Source organism: Coenobita brevimanus, chromosome 78 (genome assembly GCF_032717465.1).
Source record: "Coenobita brevimanus isolate Jiangsu-jjx chromosome 78, ASM3271746v2, whole genome shotgun sequence".
Classification (NCBI taxonomy): Eukaryota; Metazoa; Arthropoda; class Malacostraca; order Decapoda; family Coenobitidae; genus Coenobita; species Coenobita brevimanus.
In genome coordinates, this window is record NC_137031.1 from 28,154,193 (window position 1) to 28,173,344 (window position 19,152).

Genomic DNA, 19,152 nt, shown 5'->3' on the forward strand with positions numbered 1-19,152 from the left:
TATCGTCCATTTGCTTTAACATCATGTGTCTCGAAAGTTTTTGAGTCCACTCTTTACAGAAAAAAATTAAAACGTCTTTCCTATCACAAACTTCATTCTGATTGTTAGTATGGGTTCCATCAGGGTCACTCCACTGGTGATCTTTTTACCTACCTTTCGGACTCTTGGTCATCCTCCTTTCGGGACTCTAGCGAAAGCTTTGCCATTGCACTTGACATCTCAATGGCTTTCGATCGAGTCTGGCATAAATCTTTAATTTCCAAACAGCCATCTTACGGTTTCTATCCTTCTATCTGTGCCTTCATCTATAGGTTCCTTTCTGGTCGTTCTGTACTTGCTGTTGTAGACGGCCATCGTTCTTCACCTAGATCTATCAACAGTGGTGTTCCTCAGAGCACTGTCCTATCACCAACTCTCTTCCTTTTAGTCATCAATGATCTAACCTGTACATCTAACCCTATCCACTCATACGCTGATTCCACTCTTTACCTTTCCATTTGGTTCCCGCAACGTCCATCTCAGCAGTTACTTCAACAAACAAGGAATGAAGCTATGGCACACGTTATGTCTGAATTGGCTCGTATCTCTGACTGGGGTAGAAATAATCTTGTGTTTAAGGCATCAAAGAATCAGTTTTTGCTCCTATCAACCCGACAAAATCTCCCACAGGAGTACTCACCGATGTTTAATAATATCCAGCTGAATCCTGCATCATCCTTGAAAATGCCTGAGGTTTCATTTACTTGGGAATTATCTTGAAAGATCATATAGCATCTCTTGTAAAGTCTGCTTCAGAGATTAGGTGTGCTAAGCCGACTCCGTACTGTACCTTCCATACCCCTGCACAGTTGTTGACTTTATACAAGGGTTTTATTCGCCCCTGTGTAGAGTACAACTCTCATGTGTGGGGAGGCTCCCCACATACAGCTCTTCTCAATAGGGTGGATTCAAAAGCTTGTCTCATAAACTCTCCTCTTAGTGGCTCCCTTCAACCTCTGTCTCTTTGCTGCACTGTTGCCTCTTTATCTCTTTTTTATTACTCTTCAATGGTCACTGATTCTCTGAACTGTCTGCTTGCAATCCTCCACCTTTACGACGGGTGTGTAGCACCTGTCTAGCAACAAACTCTCATCCCTTTTCTGTCCAACTCTCTAACGCAAGATTTAACCGTTACCCCCAGTCCTTCATTTATGCAACAGGTCAGCTCTGGAACTGTCTCCCTCTGTCTGTATTTCCTACTGCCTATGATCTCCAGTCTTTCAATCGCAGTGTGCCTAGGCATCTCGAAATGAACGGATCTTGAATTTGGCTCTCTTTTGTATTGTTTTTGTTTTTTCTTGGAAGGAACTGTTTTGCGGGCTCCTAGCCTTTGGTTCCTTCTTCCTCTCATAAAAAAAAGCATGAGAGTGGTGATATCAAGGGCTGGCTCGTAAGAGAAATATATTGACGTAACAGATCAAACATTATAGCAGAGCCAGATATGTGTTTGTCTACAAATTTTGACTTCGGACGTAGAACGGAATGTGAATGGCATTGACTTCCTTAATGTTTGTGTAAGACGTCCTCTACCCTTACATGTACTTAATTTGGGGGCCTAGATATCATATGCAGCCTTTGACATCGCTGTGTCCACAGTAAATATGATCATCCTCTCGGTATACACTCCTTCTGTACAGTCACTATGATGTCATCTATTTTATGGCATCTCTATGTGAGAAGGCAATTTAAAATTATTGTGCATGAAACGTAAGACATGTACTAGGCGTCCACACTGAAAATGCGGAACGTGTCTGGACAAGCGAGCGAGCAAGTCAGGCAGTGCTGAACATTGTCTCATGTGGCTCATCATCTTCCTCTGATTTCCTGACCTGGAAATACTAAAAAGAACTTATTAGATTACACCAAAAATATTCCCTCACATTTCCAACAACCAATACTCCTCTTGCATTAATTTTAGGTCTAGGGCTTGGGACCAAGCAGTTTAATAACGACTTTGCTCAAGGGCGTCATTTCAATTTTCCTTGGGGGGGGTCCATTGGCTATCTAGGAGGCCCCTCGCTACTCCCACCTCCCCACATGGATGGGGTGGGGAGCGAGCATTTTGAAGCCACATGCAAAGCTATGGTCAGGGAAGTAAAGCAGTAAACATATCTATTTAGCTATCAATCTATCTATATAATCTATCTATCTATCTATCTATCTATGTACTGTATATAATTATTTATTAAACCAATTACTTCCTGCATTGGCAGCATTTCTGTGCGAAGTTGAATATATATCACTGCATTATATGCTAATGACCTTAGATAATAGACCAAATAGCAATTAAGATATTTGTATTTTGTTTTTTTATGTGACCTACTCTGGACATAGGCTTCACAGCCTGCTTTCAAGGCCCAATAGTCCTCCTACGTACCGAACGCCCCTACATGTCACCACTTCGGCGCTAACACCCAACGTCCATATTGAATACGTGCTAGGGCCGTCTCATACAGGAGTGGTGTATTGGTATTACCGGAGGTATTTTTACGACATGTCGGCGGGTCTTTTGGTAGATCAGTAAAACCTGATATTTATGAAATTCAAATCCTTAAACTGTTCCCTGCCCCAGCGAGATTTGAACCCGGGTCCGTTTGGACTGTAGGCCAACACTCTACCGACTGAGGCACCACTTTGGTGAAAGCTTAAACTTACTTCATTTTTATAGCCTAATGAAAAGATAATGAAAAAAAAATCCATCCATCCATCCATTGCCAGACGCCATGTATCCCAAATGGGGTGGCCAAGGGCTTAGAGTTAATTGTTTTACAGGGAGGGGCACTAATCCTCCACCACCCCACTTGACACGTAGGGATGCCAACAGCATCTGGTGTTCCCAGGCGGTCACCCATCCAAGTACTAACCAGACCCAACGTTGCTTAGCTTTTAGCTTGCTAGCCCCCAAAATACCATGAACTATATAAAGTAATGTGAAAAAGTAAGCTCTACACTAAGAGGTGGGAGAAATAAAATGATGGTTTTTAAATTTGGAAGAGGTTCAGGTAAGAATAGTATGATGATTTCAGAATTCATTGGAGGAAATTGAAAACTAAACTACGTATATTTATTGCACTGAAAAATGAATAAACTACTGCAACAGTGGATATCTCCGTGATCTCTGCTTCCAGAGTTATCAACCGGTGTGTTAAAGTTATGATTTTTAACAAGTTCCTTTTTTCTGAGGCCACAAGTAGCAAGTCACTAAGCAATCAATTCTCACTGAGGTTCTTAGATATGTCTTGATTAAGCTAAGCACTGAAAAAAGTCGTTCATTGCCTGCAGTAGTTACTAGAAGGGTGACAGGAATTTTGATCATTTTTACTATTTCTAAATAACTACAATCTAATAGTTTGGGTTCATCATCTAATTCAAACAGATACTTTGGCTTGTCACTTTTACTTAGAAAATGTCTTTTTGCAACAGATATTTGGGAAACTAGAAGAATTTGTAAGACTGTACTACAATAGAAAGCTTTTCATATTCTAGAAAGTCTCTGGAATTGCAATCAATTGCATCCTTTGCTTCTATTAAGGGGATTTTTGTGTTATATGAATATCAAGCTCTGAGAGAAATCTGTCTAATATATCAAAATAGGTTCTTCTGGTTTCAATCTTTGGAGCAATACAAGTATTCACCTCACTTCTTCCTAGTGCTGAATCAGTTAAGCTCTTAGTCTTGATGATACCTTTTGTCTTCTCTTAGGTATGTCCAACTGATTTGAAGTTTCCAAGCTGGTATCAGTCACATATGTCGAAGTAAAATCTTTAGCTTTGTCAAAAAGATCAGAGAAAGCCTCGTCAGTTCTCAAGACCTGCAATTCTTTAATAGTTGACTGTATGAGAGAGGAAGCTTCAGATAGTAAAGCTTCCTTTGCTTGACGCTGATCTGCCAGACTATTGATAACTCTAAGGATTTGTTCAGTAATATATAGATCCATTACGAACATGAAAGACTCTAACTTTTTTGTACAGTCCAATTGCTTCTGTCGCAGCTTCTGAATTAGAACCCTCTGAAACTGTATGAAGCACTGATAGCAAACTTCCGTAGCGAAGCTTAACCTTTGATATTGACCTACAATATTAAAACCATCTAGTTATAGTAGGTCTTTCTAGTGTCATAACTTCTGCTTTCTGTGCCTCTATGAAAAGTTGTTTCCTTGTGTTACTATTAGTAATAAATGTGTAAGTTGCGTTAATAACTTTAAAAAATGAAGAGAAGACATTGGTATTCTTAATGCAGTCGTCCAGAACTAAATTCAGCCTGTGTGCATGGTAATGTATGTATACAGCTTGGTGAATTTTATCCCTTAGTCTTGCTTGAACTCCGCTAAAGCATCCACTCATTACACTAGCATCATCATAAAACTGAGCCACACAGTTAGACCAAATTAAACCAGATTATTCTATCTCCTTATATTAAGAAATCAGCTAAACTTGCAGCATCAACCTTTTCCATGTGATAGGTTCCAATGACACGTTCCTTCACAATACCCTCACTGAAGTATCGCACAAGCATACCCATCTGTTCTTTTTTTGACAAGTCTTTCGTTTCAACAATCACAAGTGAAAAGTACTTGACTTCTTGTGCTTCAACACAAGTTGTGTCTTTGATATATCTCCAACAACTGATATCAACCCATTCTGGTCGATCTAACTTTTGTTTTAGAGAGGGATTTGAATCAACAATTAGGTGAAGAATTGCTACAAATTTTCCTGAATTCAATGGCTCACCACACTCATTGTGTCCACGAAAAGACAGGTTTGTACTTCCTAAGATGAATGAAAGGTTTTAATGATAGCCAGAATACAATAAAAAAAAAAAAAAAAGGCAGCTTGATGCTGAAATTACTGTAACTGAACAGTGGGCTAGGAACATATTTACACTGACATCCTTTAATATACCTAGTAAATTATTGTGATTGTTACACACACACACACACACACACACACGGGAGACACCAAGCAGTGAAGACGTTCGCCGACAGCGCTCCATACCGAGCCAGCACGGCCAGTGGCATTACCTAAATTAGTATCTTTATATGAGTCAAGCTCTGTACCAGGTTTGACTAAATGGTTTTTATCATTTAAAAAAAAAAAAAAAGATTAAACAAGACTTGTTTAAACAGAAAAGAGAACCGAGTGGCGAAAGAATGCACTCAGTCAGCTGATGTTTGTTTAGACTACAAAGGCCCCAGGGAATGTAAGTACTCCGTGCTTTTAGTATTGCAAAATGGACGCATACTTTAGTAAAGCAAATTTGGAAAAGAAAAGGGATAAAGGTAGAAAGCAAGATGATGATTTCTACGAAGAACTGGTTGAAATGGAGACTCACAATAGACTGGTTGAACGTGTACACAAACTAGAGATAGCTTTCAAAAATGAAATTGATGAAATAAAGAAGCAGATGCACTTGCAAAAGGAAGAAACAGAAAAAACTAGGAAGGGAGGTCAACAAGAAAGACACAACCATCAGTGAATTAACAGTGGAATTGAGTACACTTAGGAGGAAAATGAGTGAAATGGCAAGTACAGTGGTCAATCACGAGAGTATTATGGAAGAGTTCAAAAATGATACGGAGACAATTAGGCAAGTAAGCAGTCTGATAGACCAGAGCAGTGATACTGAGGAGAAGATAACACAGGTGAATGAAGTTGTGCAAAGCTACAAAAATGACGTGGAAACCACGTATGCTGAAATGGTGAAAGTAAAGAAAGACTTAGAAACAAGGGTGGAAGAATAAAAAGCATTAAAAAGGTAGTGAAAAGAATAATCCAAAACAACCCAAAGTTAGTCAGAGATTCCGTAGATATCAACAAATCTATATTAATCACTGGTATAGAAGAGGAAGAAGTAAAAAACAAGATCACAAGAGACAAAAAGGAGATGGCAAATGTAATGAGCTTACTGAAAGAAGTATCAGAGGAAATCTGTAGTAAAGACATAGAGGAACACAAAAGGTTAGGGAAATACGAGAAAAGCAAGTCAAGACCTCTAAAGGTGACTTTCCAGAGTGTAAACGCTGTGGAGGAGATACTAAAAAATGCAAAGAATCTTATGGAAAATGAGGCGTTCAAAAATGTATGGATTAAAAGGTGCCTAACACAAGAGGAACTGGAATTACTGAAAGAGAAGAGGGAGGAAGCAAAAACAAACAATGAGGGAAGATCAGAGGAGGAGAAGAACACATTTTTTTTTTTTTTACAAAGTAATAGGATTGCAGGTACGAAAGTGGTACATAACCAGGAGGGAATAAAATGTCATGGCAAGTATATAAACAAGATGATTAAGTTGATGTACCCAAATGTGGATGGAATGGTATCTAAATTATTAGAGATGAATGATTATGTCAGAGAAAATGAACCACATATAATATGCCTAACTGAAACAAAATTAACACCAAGGATATCCAATGACATACTAAACTTAGAGCAATATAATATATGGAGAAGAGATAGAAACTTAAAAAAAGAAGGAGGAATTATAATATTAACTAAGAAAAATTTACAAGTCAATGAAATAAAACTAGATTGAAGAGAAAGTAATTGTAGCCAATATGTACATGCTACCCAGATCAAACACATCGGAAAGAGACGAATATGAGGACCTGGCAGAAAGTACAATTCAGAGTTTAAGAGCATTACTACATAAAATGGAAGAGAAATCGGAAAGAATTATACTAACTGGAGATTTTAATACAAATATAAATTGGAATACTCTAGATATAATTAGCCAAGAAAGCTGTTGGGACCAAAATCTCCTGGATCTCGTGCAAGAGTTTTTCCTAACGCAACATGTGAGGGAAACCACCAGAAAAAGTGGACTCGATGTACCTTCAATGCTAGATCTCATATTTACTAGGCAAGAAAATGATATTGACAATTTAATGTATCACCCTCCATTCAGCAAAAGCGATCATGCATTACTAAATTGCAACTTCAGGATAGCTTATGACATAGTTAAGAGCAATGAAAGTTACAAAAAGAGTCTAAACTATAAAAAGGGAAATTATCATGACCTAAAGAATTATTTCTTAGAAGTTGATTGGGAAAATGAGCTTAGAGGACAAGATTTAAATGCTGTATATAAAAATTCTGTGAATTTTATGAAATAGGAGTCCAGAAGTACATCCAACAGCACAAAGAAGCAGATAAGAAAATACAGAAATGGTTCAATACAGAATGTAAAAAATCAAAAGAAAGAAGAGATTTGTTGTGGAATAGATACAGAAGACATAATAGTGAAAGGGCATATAATAATTACAAACAGGCAAGAAACGATTATACAAGAATAAGGAGAGAAGCCCAAAAACAGTTTGAGGAGGATATCATAAATAAAAGTAGTGATAAACCGAAGCTATTTTACAGCTACATCAGAAGCAAAACCAAAGTAAAAGATAAAATACAATCCATTATGGACGAGGGAATCACCTATGCCCAAGAGAAAAATATTTGTGAAACACTAAATAAGAATTTCCAATCAGTTTTTACAGAAGAAAAAAATTTTGAGAGGGACTATGTAGAACATGCATGCCCACACATACTACCAGATATACAAATATCAGAAAAAGTAATACAGGAGGAGTTAAGTAAATTAGACCGAGGAAAAGCAAGTGGTCCTGATGAAATTTCATGTTGGGTACTACGAGAATGTGCAAAGGAGTTAAGTAAACCATTATTTTTAATTTTCAAGAAATCCTTGAGTCAAGGTAAACTACCTGGTATTTGGAAGAAAGCGAATATTTTCCCCTTATTCAAGAAAGGGAATAGACAAAATCCACTTAACTACCGACCAGTATCACTGACCAGTGTTGTAAGCAAGGTATTAGAAAAGCTTATAAGAAAAGCTTGGGTAAATCATCTAGAAGAACACAATATGATAACAGAAAGACAGTTTGGTTTCAGAAAAGGAAAATCATGTGTTACTTATCTGTTGAGCTACTACGACAGAGTAACAAACACAATACAGGAAAGAGAAGGATGGGTGGACAGTATCTATTTAGATTTCAAGAAAGCATTTGACACAGTACCACACCAAAGACTTTATGGAAACTGTACCATCAAGGAGGAATTCGAGGCAAACTGTTTTGTTGGATGCAAGATTTTCTCATAAAAAGGGAAATGAGAACAGTATTAAAAGGAAACTACTCATCATGGAAAGAAGTGACTAGTGGAGTACCACAGGGTTCAGTGCTGGCACCAATCATGTTTTTAGTGTATATAAATGATATAGACAGTAACACTGGAAATGAAAGCTATCAAAATATGTTTGCAGATGATGCAAAATACAAAGGAGAATTACTAACACAGACTCTTGTAAAGAGCTACAAGAAGAATTAAATAAATTTCATGAATGGAGTAATACATGGCAAATGGAATTCAATGTGGACAAGTGTCATGTAATCAAGTTTGGTAAAAGTGGAAGAAGACCTGATTGGGATTATAAGTTAGGAAATAAAACCCTACACACATCAGAAAGAGAGAAGGACCTAGGTGTGATTATCAATAACAGACTATCTCCGGCTGACCACATCAGCAAGAAGGTACGGAACATGTATACACTGCTTGCAAATATGAGAATAGCATTCACATACATAAATGAAGACATGCTATGAAGGATAATAACATCATTCACCAGGCCAACCCTGGAGTATGCATCAGTAGTCTGGAGTCCTCATCTCAAAAAACACATAGACAAGATTGAAAAAATTCAAAGGGCTGCTACAAGATGGATACCAGGCTTAAGAGATCTAAGCTACGAAGAAAGACTAAATAAACTGGATCTACCAACACTACAGGAGAGAAGGAAAAGAGGTGACATGATAATGCTATATAAATGCATATCAAGGAAGGAGAAAATATACATAAATGATTACTTAACATATGAGGAAGCATCAGCAAGAGGACACTGCAAAAAACTGCATAAGAAGAGAGGTGATAAAGACGTAAGGAAATTCAGTTTCCCAAACAGAGCAATTGATCATTGGAATGCATTACCGAATGAAATAGTGTGTGTCAAAACAATCCACAAATTTAATGATATGTACGATAAATATGGTTTAAGACACGGGACAGTACAAGCTTGACTCATTCCTGTAAAGATACAATTAGGTAAGGACAATTAGGTAAGAACACACACACACACACACACACACACACACACACACACACACACACACACACACACACACACACACACGATATATTTCACTCAAAAGGTATTGAGGGTAAATACAAATTATTTTTAATTTCACGGTGTTAACCTTATATATTTTTTTACATTAATTGTACTTGATTTGGAGGCATCCTCACAAAGCTTGGGGGGACGAGAGCCCCTCGCTGCCCCCCCCCCCCATGACGCCCCTGACTTTGCTTTTTGCTCACTCACAAAAATTACTTTCACCAAATATCTCTGTGAGCTTCGATTCAAACCAAAATTTTGAAATTCAGAGTTTCTTTTATCAATCATGGTATTGTATTAGTTTGACTCGGATTCAGTCAAAATTTTCCAAAAACAAAGCAAAAAGAAAGTATTATTTGTTTCGAAAAGACAAAACCTGGTTGCTTTCAGCAATCGTCTGAAAATACTGCTGCACTACTCAAGCAACCTTAGACAGTTAGGCCTACTTCATGTGCAGTCGGCTGTTACGCTAAGCTGCCTTATAAAAATTGTTTCCTTGATTTACGGAAACACTGTTGGGAATTGCGGGTTATCAATGAAATTAAAATAATTGGGGATTTTTATGCAGTTTCGAAATTGGTGTCTATCTTTCTTGTATCTTCAAAATTGGCTGAGATATCCAAAAAAGTTTGCTGCTATACTACAGTTTTCCTCCTGACCCATGCTCCCATTTCTTGCTGATGCAATAAATCTTTAGCTCGGGTACGTATGTCGGGGGTCCAAACTGTGACTAAATTTGGTGTTCGAGTGAGCGAAGTGAGTGAGAACAAAAAAAATATGGAAAGGTATCTCATAATCTGTTGCTTGGACTCCTTGCCGGTATGGATATGAATAGCCATCCAACAAACCCAGTACCCTCTCGTCACCTTCGAAAGATATTTTCCTCCGACAAAAAGCAGCTTGTTACAAATCAGTGGACAAGGCAATAATGTGCTGTACTGGAAACTTCTGGTTCTGCACTAATGTTTGATCTGTTACATCAGTACACGAGGTGTTACCCAAAAGTTCCAATAATTCGAATATTGTGGGAAAATAAGTTATCTTACCTCCTAGTCCTCACTGTCGAAGTAGTCCCCTTGGGCATGTATACGGTGATCCCAACGTTTTTTCCACGAGACCATGCATCCCTGGAAGGTTTCAAGCGTGATGGTACTGAGCACCTGCAATTCTGTCTGGATCTCGTCAATTGAGTCAAATCAACGCCCTCTCAGTCGTAATGTCAGCTTGGGAAACAGGAAAAAGTTGTAGGGGACATGGTCAGGTGAATAGGGTGGGTGGGGAATGACTACCGCGTTAATGGAAGCCAGGAACTGCCAGACAACAATTGATTTGTGGGCATGGGCATTGTTATGATGCAGGACCCAGTCCTTGTTCTTCCACTGTTTTGGACGTTTGCGGCAGATGTTCTCCCTCAGACACTGCAAAACTTCACGGTAAAACTTTCTGCTGACAGATTGACCGGGTGAGATGAATTCCTTGTGAACAGTCCCTTGGATATCGAAGAAAACGATGAACATCGACTTGACATTGCTGTAAACTTTACACGCTTTTTTTGGCCTCCGTGAATTGGGAGACTTCCCTTGCGATGACTGCTGCTTTGTCTCCAGGTCTTAACCATAAACCCACGATTCATCACCAGTTATGACCCTGGAGAAGAAGGTGGTATCATCTTTAAACTGATTCTTGAGCTCCCTGCAAACTGTAATGCGATGTGCCTTTGCTTGTCACACAGCAGTCTTGGCGCAAATTTTGCAGCGATGCATCTCATGCCCAACACGTCCAACAAAAAGCATTACACGCTTCCATACGACAGTCTAACGATATCACAAACATCATGGATAGTTTACAAGCTGCAAGGGTAGCTTGACGAACATTCCCAACTATTTTTGGTGTTGTTGCTGTTGACAGTCGTCCAGAATGGTCATCAACTTCGACGGACGTTTGTCCTTCCTTGAACCGCTTGTACCAGAAAAATGTTCTGCTTTGGGACATGGCGTTGACACCAAAGGCATGCTGAAGCAACCAGTGAGCTTCTGCAGCTGTCTTGTTGATCTTGAAGCAGAACTTGATGCAGATACTTTGTTCCGTGAGGTCCGCCATTGCAAAACCACCAAACCACCTACACACCATGTTACAATAGTAAGCATAGCTCAACAGCAAGTCCGCTCACAGACACGACTGGGTCCAATATGACGCACAAGGGGTGCTGCTGACTCCTTCTATCGGCAAAAGGCAAAACTGCAAACGGTTGGCTTCCTCTGTTGAAATTACTGGAACTTTCGGGTAGCACCTCGTATTTCTCCCACGAGCCAGCCATTGATATTACCACTCTATTGCTTGTTATGTGAAGCCATCATACAAGGTTTAATGCAGCATTACAGTATCTATCAAATATTACCTCCTTTATATCATGCCCTGAATGAAAGAAAATACACAAATTATGTGGCCACCACTTCGCATTTAATTCTCCCTCCTCTCCCTTCCCTCCCTTCCCTCCCTCAGTCCACCCTCGCATCATCGCTCTTCCCCCGCACCCACCTTTCCTTCTCTCTCTGGCCCCTCCCTCTCAGCCCCTCTTGCTCCACTGTGACTTACCGCGCACAAAGGAGCCAGCCTGAGGCACAAGGTGCCGGAGATTAAGTGACTATTTATGACCACGACTGTACATGAAAAATATACTTTATGGATGACTGTAACAATGTCTTGTCAGCTTTTTTGTATTCTAAGGTAGGGTGGACCTCCATTAATGAAGGCTGCCCAGTGGTCCGGCTCTGTGTAGAGAAGAGTAAAATTATGGTATTCGAGAGAAGAGAAGTCAATGAATGTACAGTGAAGTTGGATGATGAAGAAATGGAAAATGTTAGTACGTTTAAGTACTTGGGTAGTGTGATGAGTGAGGATGGAAGTTTGGAGGGTGAAGTGCTTGAAAGGGTACAGCAAGGAAGAAAGGTTGCTGCTTCCTAGAAAGCAGTGATAAGAAACAGGGAAATGGACATGGAAGTGAAAAAGTTACTACATGACAGTATTGTGATACCAGCTCTAACGTATGGATGTGAAGCTTGGACTTTGTTGGAGGGACACAAGTCGAGAGTGAGAGCAGTGAAAATGAGTTATTTGAGAGGAGCATGTGGAGTCACATGGAGAGACAGACTGACAAATGAGGATGTGAAGGAGCATTGTGGTGTGGATGTGGATGTGATAGGAAGCGTCAGGAGAAACAAACTGAGGTTGTTTGGCCATGTGGAGAGGATGGAGAGAGAGAGAGAGATTGACGAGGAGAGTGTATGTGAGTGAGGTGGAGAGGGAGAGAGGGAGGGGGATGAGATGGAGGGATGGAGTGGAGAGGTATATGAGGGAGGGGTGTGTGAGCAGGGAGCAGGGCAGTGAAATGGCGGGGGACAAGGCGACGTGGAGGCGATTTGTTTGTGGCCACCCCGCATGGGATTAAGGCGTCTGGCAATAGATAGATAGATAGAATATAGAATGGTGGGTTGCACAACCGGATTCAGTTTCAGAAGTGAAAAAAAAAAGCTGTTAAAAATAAGGATATGGCCAATAAAGGCAAGCGAAAATAAAGCATCCTTTCAGTTAGAAAAAACGATCAGATTTCAGGGTCTAACTTATGCTGAGTGTGACATTTGAAGTTGAATGGTTTAGTAACCAAAGCGCGGAGGTAGCAGGTAAAGCTACTACAAGAAGGGCTAACAAGTATTAAAAAATGATCCATTACGTTAAGGAAAAAAAGAAATAAGATGAAACTAATAACACGGTAAGATGAATTACAAAGAGCGGAATTGAATAAGTTTATCAGCAAGAGACAGAGAGAAGAAAAAAGAAAGAGAATCATCGATCACATAAAACAGTAAAAAGAGGAAAAAGTCTCAAAATTGTCCCAAGGAAAATAGCAATAAGAATGCAATAAATTTCATCAAGGAAAGACAAAAAATGGTGAAGACATTAAATGCAGAAATATGATGGTGAATTCACGACAGTTGAAGAATATTACAAAGATCTGTATGCATCAAAGACAATAGCACCAACAGCTAATTTTTCAGTTGATACAAGTGAAGTACCAGAGGTAACACCAGATGGAGTGAAAATTTCCCTTAAAAGTATGAAAAGAGGGAAGGACCCAAGAGAAGATGGAATAGTAGTAGTTTTCTGTTGGATGCAAGAGCAGAAAACAAAACAGGCTGGCCCACATATTTACTCAGTGCATAAAGAAGAAGGAAATTCCAAACATGGCGTAATGCAATAATTATTTTGCTTTCCGTGATAGGTGACTCAAAAGACCGTAGTAACTATCGACACATTACCTTATTACCAGTTATTTACAAGCTCTTCAATAAAGTCCTTGCGAGCAGAATAGCAAATTTGAAAGAAAACCAACCTCGTGAGCAGGCACAATTCCGAGGTGGGTAATCGACTACTGATCATCTACACACAATGAATCAGCTAACTGAGAAAACTACAGAATATAATAAACCACTGTGCTTAGGTTTTGTTGACTACGAAAAACTCAATGAAGCACATAGCAATTATAAATTCATTGCGGGAACAAGTAATTGAGGACATTGTAGAACTGCACGAAAACATATATAAAGAGGTAACTGTTACAGTAAAAAGACATAAAGACTGGGAAAATATTAAGACTGAGAAGGGCGTGCGTCAGGGACTTACAATTTTCACGAAAAGTATTTATAGCATGCCTAAAAATATTTTTAGAAAGCTAGACGGGGAAAGCAAAAGATGTAAAAATAGATATAGAAAGCCTAAACGAATTAAGATTTTTAGATGACATTGTCCTAACCTCAGAAACAGCAGCGATACTGCAAGAAATATTAAATGACCTAAACAGAGAAAGTCTCAATGTATTGCTAAAGATGACCCCAGGTAAAGTAATGTTTAATCCAGGTACACCAAAGAGCGTTATCAGATCGTCATCTATATTGTAATGATCCGATATTTGTACGTTTGTTTGTTAATGTAACACAGCAGAAACGGCGCATATATATATATATATATATATATATATATATATATATATATATATATATATATATATATATATATATATATATATATATATATATATATATATATATATATATATATATATATATATATATATATATATATATATTGCCAGACGCCTCAATCCCGTTTGGGATGGCCACAAACAAATCGCCTCCAAGTCGCCCTGTCCCCCGCCATTTCACTGCCCTGCTCCCAACTCACACACCCCTCTCTCACATACCTCTCCACCCCATCCCTCCATCTCATCCTCGGCCTCCCCCTCCCTCTTCCCCCCTCCACCTCACTCACATACACTCTCTTCGTCAGCCTTTCACCCTCCATCCTCTCCACGTGGCCAAACCACCTCAGTGTGTTCATCATAACGCTTCCTATCACATCCACATCAACACCACAACGCTCCTTTATATCCTCATTCGTCAGCCTGTCTCTCCACGTGACTCCACAGGCTCCTCTTAAATAACTCATTTCCACTGCTTTCACTCTTGACTTGTGTCCTTCCAACAATGTCCAAGCTTCACTTCCGTACGTTAGAGTTGGTATCACAATACTGTCATGTAGTAACTTTTTCTCTTCCATGCTCACTTCCCTGTTTCTTATCACTGCTTTCAAAGAACCAGCAACCTTTCTTCCCTGCTGTACCCTTTCAAGCACTTCACCCTCCAAACCTCCATCCTTACTCATCACACTACCCAAGTACTTAAACCTACTCACATTTTCCAATTCCTCACCATCCAACCTCGCTGTACATTCACTAACTTCACCTCTCTCAAAGACCATCACTTTACTCTTCCCTACATTCACCTTTAGATTCCGTTTCTTACACACTCTCTCAAACTCATCCACCAAGCCTTGCAGCTCCCCTTCGTCTTCACTCAACAACACAGTATCATCTGCAAACCACGGTACAGGGAGTTTCCAAACACTATCCTCTCTTACCAGGGCCACTCCAGCATCCACTACCCTACCTTGTACCTCTTTTATTACCCCATCCATGTACAGATTGAACAACCATGGAGACATGACACATCCCTGTTTCAAACCAACTTTCAAAGAGAAAAATTCACTTAGTTCACCATCCACACGCACTGCAGCCTTCGCACCATCGTACATACTCTTCACAGCATTCAACAACTTCCCATCTACTCCATATATTCTTAACACTTTCCTCAATCCTTGTCTATCCACCCTGTCATATGCTTTCTCCAAATCCATGAAAGCCGCATACAGTACGCCAATGCAGTACGTGGCCTGAAGAATATATATATATATATATATATATATATATATATATATATATATATATATTCTTCAGGCCACGTACTGCATTGGCGGACACAAGGGGTGCTGTGGTTCAATCAGTGTCGCATACTATAAAGTATGCTTGGGCCCAGTCGGCTTGCGCGGGCCGATTACACTTGGTTCACAGACTACACACACATTCAAAGCCACTCCAACACTACAATTACACTTTCAAGCACTTCTCACACTACATAAACTCTCTACTAGACAGCCTAAGCCACTTGGTAGAGATACACTGGCTGTATCGTTCCCACATTGGTCAGGATAGGTCGGTCCTGCAGTGGAAAAACAAACGGTTGGTGAGATGAGAGAGATGATATATACTGTATATATATATATATATATATATATATATATATATATATATATATATATATATATATATATATATATATATATATATATATATATATATATATATATATATATATATATATATATATATATTTTTAATATATTTATGTGTCCGACTCTGGGCAAACGCTTCACAGCCTGCTTCCAAGGCCCAGTATTCCTCCTACATACCATGCACCTCTACATGTCACCACTTCGGCACTAACACCCACCGTCCATATTGAATACATGCTAGGGCTGTCTCATACAGGACTGGTGTATTGGTATTAGCAATCACCTCCCTTACAACACCATCCATATAATTATTAAACAACTAAGGCCACATCTCACGTCCCTGCTGCAGCCTCACTCTCACGGGAAACCAATCACTCACAGTATTTCGCACTCTTAAACACGCTCTACTATTTACATAAAAACTTTTCACTCCATTTTAGTAACCTACCATCAAGTCCATACAATCTTAAAACAGTCCACAAAGCCTCCCTATCAATTCTATCATACACTTTCTCTAAATCCATGAACGTCCAAAACACATCCTTACCTTTCGCTAAATACTTTTCACACACCTGTCTCACAGCAACCCCCTGATCCACGCATCCCCTTCCTCTCCTAAAGCCACACTGTTCATAACCAATCATTCCTCCTGTACCCTCTCTAACTCTCATAATTAACACTCTACCATACACCTTACCTACAACACTCAATAGACTTATACCCCTAAAGCTAGTACGTTCATACTTATGACCCTTTCCTTTATACAATGGAACCACACAAACACTTGCCCAGTCAATTGGCACCATACCTTGCACAAAGCACACATTCAACAATATTACTAATCAGTCAACAATAGTTGCTCCACCACCTTCAGACATTCCACAGCACACCCATCCATACCTACAGCTTTCCCTGTTTTCATCGCCTTTACTGCCTCCTGCACTACTTCCTTCGTGATCAAAGAATCATTCAACTCTCCCAACACATTTATTCCTTACACCTTTCCATCCGCCACATTCTCAGCCTCCCTTGCCTCCTCTACATTTAACAATCATTCAAAATACTCCGCTCATCTCTTCCTTACTGCATCCATCTCAGTTAACATCCGTCCATCTTCTGCTTTTACACACTGTCCTTCCCAGACTCTCCTTTTCTCACCCCTTTCACCTCTCTTCTGTCAATCGCCTACCCCACCTCTCATCTGCTGCCACTTTAGCATCATGCACAGCCCTTCTTGCCCTATTCCTCTTTTCCTTTTACCTCTCATATGACACCTCATCCTTCCTCTGCAGCCACACTTCATATGCACGTCTCTTCTTAGCCACAGCCATACTTACTTCCTCACACCACCATTCACTCTCTTTTCTTACACCACCACCCACTCGTCTCACACCACACACCTCTTCCGCATGCCCCACCACAGCACTCTTAACCCGAGGCATCCCATCGACGTATGGGTACGTCGCAACATTTTGTCACAACTAGTCCTGTCGACGTACTGGTACGTTGAGCAATTGCAAGGTTCATAATTTGAACAATTTTCAATTTTCGCTCGTGATTTTTCATATGTATACACGGGACACCTTCCTCTATTCCTCTGCAAGATGCCAGGTAGGGACAATGTCTTACACCGCATAAGCTTCCCCCCCCCCCGCACACCATTGTCTCGGCAATTCACCTGTTACCAGTGGCCTTGCCAATAAAGACATTCAGGACTAGAATGATTCCCCAATTGATGACAATGTGGAGGACAAAGTTTACATAGCATTAGAGGAAGAATCAGTCAGAAATGATGATCAGGTAATGTTGCCAAGAAAGGTCAGGTATGTTGATGAGTTAGTGAGTGAAACAATGCTTATAATGCCTATGTTACTGTTTGAAAACCAATATACTCTCGTATATTCGTACCAAATAAATAAATAAATACCGTTTATGAGTAGTGTGGAATAGTTACCTTCCCATAGAACCCGTTTTCTTTGGAGCCAGCCTCATAGAAAACCCAGTAAGGTAAGGAGCTACTGCTACCTGTTTCAAGTATTTTAAACCTCAGGTGAGCGATTTCTCTATGAATTTTCGATGTTTCTTACCAAAAGCGGAGGTTTTAGCCAAAAAATTTTTTTTCCAAAATAGCTCGGGATTGGGGGGTGTCAGAGGTACGAAATAGCTCGGGACGTGACGGGTTAAACAACTGCCATTCCTCTTTCACATTGCCATTCTCCTGATCTTTTGCTACATTCCACTCATCTTTCAATTTCTCCTGATACTTTATCATTTACTATGTTTTATCCAACTCACTCTCAAAACCTCCGTGCCACACCTAACTCTCTCTTAGCTCTCACCCATCTCTTACCTACTCTTAAATTTCCCTCCACCAGGTAGTGGTCAGACATACCTCCACTCTCCCCTCTCAAAACTCTCACATCCAACACTCTTCCTTTTACATTCCAGGACACAACCCCATAGTCCATCAATGCTCTGTCAACAACCCTTCCACCCTCCTGTCTCACCCATGTATACTTATATATATCTTTTCTCTCAAACAGGGTATTTTCAGTCACCATCTCTCGCGCGGCTCAACACACATCCCTATCATTCGTTCCCCATTTTTATTTCTTCCAGGCACACCATGCATACCAAGTACACATTCGACTGCTACATTTCCCACTCTAGCATTCAGATCTCCCACCATTACCACATTCACATTCGCCCCAAAACTCTGCAGACACTCAACATTATTCCAAAAAGACTCCCTCTCTTCTTCATCCCTTTGACTACCAGGCCCATATGCACTCACGAACACCCACAACTCACGTTCAAATTTCGCTTTCACACAAATCAGTTTCTCCTTCCATTCAATCACACACTGCTGTACCTCCAGACTCACCTACAAGGCCACTCCTTCTCTTGCCCTTCCTCTATCAACGCCTGACAATCTTCCATTCACACTTATAAACTTAGACTAACCTTTCCCTTTCATCTTTGTTTCACTCAAATCTAACACATCCAACTTTCTGCTCACAAACATTCTCCCAGTCACCTCCCGCATAGCCTCAATCGTACTACATCCACACACATTCATAGACCCAATCTTCACGGTACGGGGATAACTCAATCCCTCATCCCTTTCTCTGGCCTGTCTCTTTTTAGGAACTACAGAACAGAGGACGGGGTCCCTAGTCCCCTCACTCCTTCCCTTTTATATATATATATATATATATATATATATATATATATATATATATATATATATAT